The sequence below is a fragment of the Octodon degus genome, unplaced genomic scaffold (genome assembly GCF_000260255.1).
Source record: "Octodon degus isolate 3935 unplaced genomic scaffold, OctDeg1.0 scaffold00021, whole genome shotgun sequence".
Taxonomy (NCBI): domain Eukaryota; kingdom Metazoa; phylum Chordata; class Mammalia; order Rodentia; family Octodontidae; genus Octodon; species Octodon degus.
The window spans coordinates 8,364,955-8,370,459 of NW_004524597.1; the positions used below are offsets into that span (position 1 = coordinate 8,364,955).

The 5,505-nt window shown below is 36.0% G+C and overlaps 1 non-coding gene across 1 annotated transcript; it reads left to right on the forward strand.

Moving 5' to 3' along the window:
* The first annotated feature begins 5,399 nt into the window (after positions 1-5,399).
* Positions 5,400-5,505, forward strand: LOC111815803. The gene has a single exon (XR_002820438.1). It is a non-coding gene; the product is annotated as a U6 spliceosomal RNA (small nuclear RNA).

Sequence of the window (5,505 nt, forward strand, 5' to 3'; positions counted from 1 at the left end):
CTCAGCCCACCAGGGGGCGGGGCTGGCTGGCATGTGGTGCTGGGGGATCGAACCGCGGTCCCTGTGCTTTGCCAAGCTTGTTTCAAGTAGGTGCTCTAGACCACTGAGCCATCTCTCCAGCCCATAGTTTTCTTCTTGATTATAGAGGGAAACGCTTTGTCTTTCACCATTAAGTACAATGTTAGCTCTACTTTTTACACAGATGTTGTTTACCATGCTCAGGAGACAGTTGGTTGAGTGTGTTTTCTTTTCTTTTGTTCTTCTTGCACTTTTATGGATACTGGAGACTGAATCCAGGCCCTTAAACATGCTAAGTAAATGCTCCACCACTGAGCTAATATCTCCAGTTGTGTGTGTGTGTGTGTGTGTGTGTGTGTGTGTGTGTGTGTTACTGGGGTTTAAATTCAGGGGTCCTCTACCACCTAGCTATATCCCTGTTCTCCTTTTTATTTTGATAGAGTCCTAATTTTTTAAATGTATCTAGTACAGGGTCTACAGGGTATCACTACATAGATCCAACTCCTAGTGATTCTCCTATTTGCAGCCTTCCAAGTGCTGGGATTACAGGTGCACACCACCATACCCAGTCTCAGTCTCACCACCCCAGGTTAGGGCTGGCAAGGCAAGCCAGGGATTGAACTCTCGGCCCCTATGTCTGCCTAAGCAGGTGCTTTAGACTAGGGGCTATCTAGCTGGCCCCTGAGTCTCAAATTTTTAATTTTAGAAAATCTTATTTTCTTTTTCTTTGATCATTTCAGCTATAGATTTATTAATTATGTAAAGGCAACTATTGATAGCATGGGTTTCAAAACTATTTATTCCTCTATTGTTTTCTATTCTCTATTTTATTAACCTGTTCTAATCTTTCTTCTTTATTTTTTAAAGGGTACAAAATATCAAAACAAAAAATTATAAATGATACAGCATTTTACTAAACAAAATAGTATGAATTTGACATTATTTTTTGTATTGCACAGTGTTGCCTTCAAATTGGTTGCTCAATTACCAGATATATGCATGAAAAATTGGAAAAAGAAAGAAAAAAAGTTAGAAGAAATTAAGAAAAGAGAAAAAGAAAAAAATGGAAAAAAGAAGACAAAAAATTAAACATTAACTGCTCTTTCCCACAGACCAATAGCAATCCACAGTACAATTATCCAAACCATCCTGCTTACATATATAGATATATCTCTTCTCCTCATTCCATCTCCAGTCCTTTTCATTGTTCTAATCCTTTTTTTTTTTGTGTGTGTACCAGGGATCGAACTCAGGACATTGTGCTTGCTAAGCAGGTGTTTAAGCTGCTAAACTACATCCCCCACCCTTAACCTGTTCTAATGTTTAGTATTTCTTTTCTCTGGATACATTTGGATTTAGTTTGTACTTCTTTTCCAATTCCTTAAGGTAGAAAGTTAAGATGTTGAATTGAAATATTTTTTTAAAACTCTATTTATCTTGGTGCTGGGAATTGAAACAGGGTCCCTGTGGATGCTAAGAATGTGATCTGCCACTGAGCTGTAACCTCAGCTCCTTTTATTTGTGTAGGCATTTATAGTTATAAAATTCTCTCAGAGAACTGCTGCACTCAGTAAGTTTTGATATGCTTTGTTTTTGTTTTCATTCATCTCAAAGTATTTTGTCATTTCCTTTATGGTTTTCTCTCTCATCTATTGGTCACTTAGAGGTATATTACTTAATTTCCATTACTTGAGAATTTCTTGCATTCCATTTATTACTTATTTCTAGTTTCATTCCATTATGGGTAAAGAACATACTTTGTACAACTTCAAATATAAAATTCAAGGTGATCTTTTTTTGTGGTTTAGTATATGTTCTATCCTGAACGACTATGTGCCCTTGGAAAAATGTGTATCTCACTGTTGTTAGATGAAATGATAGACAGACAGACAGATGATCTGCTACATCTGTTATTTGATCTATAGTGTTGTTTGAAATCTCTATATAGTTGTTGATCTTTTGTTTGAATGTTATATTATTGAAAATGAAGTACTAAGGTTTCCAATTTTTGTAGAAACGTCTGTTTCTCCCTTTAATTCTTTCAGTTCTATATTTTTGGGCTGTGTTGTTAGTTTGCTTTTAATTGTCCTGTGTTCCTGATTAATTCATGGTGTGGTGATTCAAATATGTCTCCCAAAGGTCATGTGTCAGAGTTCTGATCCCCAGTGCAGTGTTCTTTGGATATGAGGCCTGCTGGGAAATGTTTGGGTTCTGGAAGCACTGTCTTCATAAATGGATTAGTGTTGTTATTGCAAAAGTGTGTTCCTTATCAAAGGGTAGGTTTGGTCCCCTTTGCTTGAGCCCTTTCCCTTATTCCTTTTGTTGATCTTTTCCTTCTGCCAGGAGATGATGCAACAAGAAAATGTTGGCCAGATGCTGGCTCCATAGTCTTGGATTTTCTAAATTCCATACCATGAACCAACAAATTTTGTTTGTTATGATTTACCCACTTTGTGACATTTTGCTCTAACAGCACAGAATAGACTAAGATACATGCGTTTATTAATGCATAATGCCATTTTGGGCTCTTGTAAAAAATTTTTGACTTCAGGTTTATCTTATTTGATATAGTACAGACAATTCAGCCCTCTACTGATTGCTATTTACGTAGAGTATCTCTTTACTATTCTTTTATTTTAAATCTATTTGTAACTATGATTCTAAATTAAATCTCTTGGGGCTAGGGAGATAGCTCAGCAGTCTAAGCACCTGCCTGGCAAGCATAAGGACTCTGGTTTGATCCCTGGTACCAGAGATGTTGTGCTAGCCCCAGAACTCCAGGTGTGCCATGCCAGCCAGTGAAACCTGATGTGGTGGTGCATGCCTGTATTTCTAGGATGGGGAGGCTGGGACAAGAGGATCACCATGAGTCCAAGCTGCATAGGAAGACCTTATAACAATTTTTTTTAAAAAAACATAAGAAAAATCTATTGAACAGTTCAATTCATTTATATTTAATTTCTGATGAGGAATGATTGATTTTTGCAGTATTTTTCTGTTGTTTTTCTATATTTCTGCACTTTTTTTATCCTTTACTTCCCCTTTACTTCTTTATGTGTGTTTAACTGATTTTTTTTAGTATACTGTCTTGATGGCTTTCTAATTTACTTTAGCATATATTTTTAGCTAGTCATTAGTTACCACAAGAATTACAATTAACATTTTAACATAACAATCTTGTGAAAATGATTGCCCATCTAATTTGAATGGTGTCTTAGTGAACTTACACTGCTATTACAAATGTCATGGAGTAGGTAACTTATGAACAACATAGATTTATTTCTCACAGTTCTGGAAATTGCAAGTCTGTGATCAGGGTAACAGCAGGCTCAGGTTCTGGTGAGGATCTTCTTGCAGTTTTCAGACTGCCAATGTCTTCTGATAAGTTCATGTAGCAAAAAGAGAGCTAACTCTCTGACCTCTCTATATAAGGACACAAATCAAGTCAGTGATTATCACCATCACGACCCAATTTTCTCCTAAAGGTCCCACATCCAAATCTCCACACTGGGGATTAGATTTGAACATATGAATTTGGTAGAGTGGGGCAAACAGACATTCAGTTCATTGCAAATATCATACAAAATGTTGTTCCTATATAGATTTTTCTTCTCCTTTTGTGTTAATGTTGATACAAATTCTATTTTTCACATATTCTGTGCCCATTATTATAGATTTATAATTCAGTAAACATCTGTGTTTTGGGAGGATGGTGCACCCCCAATTCCATGAAGACAGAAGCTCTTACATTCACGCTGTATATTGACCTCACCCTCCATACATTTTATCAACTGTTCCTTTGTAGTCTTTGAAGCATCTTTTATAATACACCAGTAAAAGCCAGGCTTGATGGTGCATATCTGTAATCCCAGCACTGAAGAGTGAGGTAGGAGGATTGTTGTGAGCTCAAGACCAGCCTGGGCTACAAAGTGAACTCAAGGCCAGCCTAAACTGCATAATGAGACCTTGACTCAAAAGACAAAAATAAATAAATACAACAATACACCAATAAATATAAGTCAGTATTTCCTTGAGCAATTTGGCAAATTACTAAATGCAAGGAGGGAACTGTGGAAACCTCCAAATTCTAGCTGGTTAGCTGGAAGACTAATCACACTTTGCCTAAATTCAGGAACAGATTATGAATGCTCACATTTGCCACCAATATTCAGTATTATACTAAAAGTTCTATAGACAGTAATTAGGCAAGTAAAGTAAATAGGGCATATTAAAATTGGAAAACAAAAAGTAAGCTATATTAATAAGTGACAAGATTCTGTATATTGAAAATCCCAACAAACTCACATAAAAAGTACAAGAGATGATAAGTGAATACAGCAATGTTGCAGGATACAAGATCAATACAGAAAAATCAGGGTGCACTTCTATATAGGAACAATGAATAATTTGAAAAATAAATTAAGAAAAACAATTTTTTTAAGAAAAACAATTTAACTTATAATAATATCCAAAAGATTAAAATACCTAGAAAGGACCAGTAAGATAGTTCAGCAGACTAAAGTGCTTGCTTAGGCAAGTTTAGGCAAGCCTTGGGAGTGCAGTTGGATCCCTGGCACCACATGCTGTGCTTGCCCCAACCCTAGTGCAGGCTGAGCTGGCCAGAGTCCGGGCATAGTTGTATACACCTAAAATTCCAGTGCTGGGGAGGCTGAGAACAGGAGGATCACTATGAGTCCGAGATGCATAGTGAGACCGTGTAACAGTCAAATACATTTAAAAAAAAAACTAGAAATAAATTTAGCCAATAAAATGAAAGACCTATACACTGCAAAGATTTATGACAGCAATTAAAGAAGTCATAAAAAGGGAAAGATATTTGTGATCATAGTTTGAATGACTTAATATTGTTAATATAACAATACACACACAAATATGATAACACTTACCAAAGTGATCTACAAATCCAGTGTAATCAGTATAAAAATTCTGATGATTTTTTTTGAGAAATGGAAAAACTGATCCTCAAATTTACATGAAACTGCAAGGGACCTTGATTATCCAAAACAAAGAAGACTCTAGTTCCAGTTTCAAATTTTACTATGAATCTATAGCAACAAAAAGTGTAATGCTGGCATATGGATAGATATAGACAGTTGGAATAGAAGTGGGCCTCCAGAAACAAAACCATATATCTATGTTCAATAACATTTCCACAGAGGATCACTCAAGGGGGGAAAGAATAGTCTTTTCAACAAATGGTGCTAGGACATCCTTATATATTTTCTTTTACTGAGAAACAAATATCAATGAGACAGCTTCAAAACTGATTAATAGGACAGTTTCAATAATTAATACATTGTACATTGTTATCTTCTTAGTGGTTATCCATAGTACAAGATGCAGACAGAATATCCTGTCCAGTGCTCGCTTCCGCAGCACATATACTAAAATTGGACGATAAAGAGAAGATTAGCATGGCTCCTGCGCAAGGATGACACGCAAATTTGTGAAGCGTTCCATATTTTT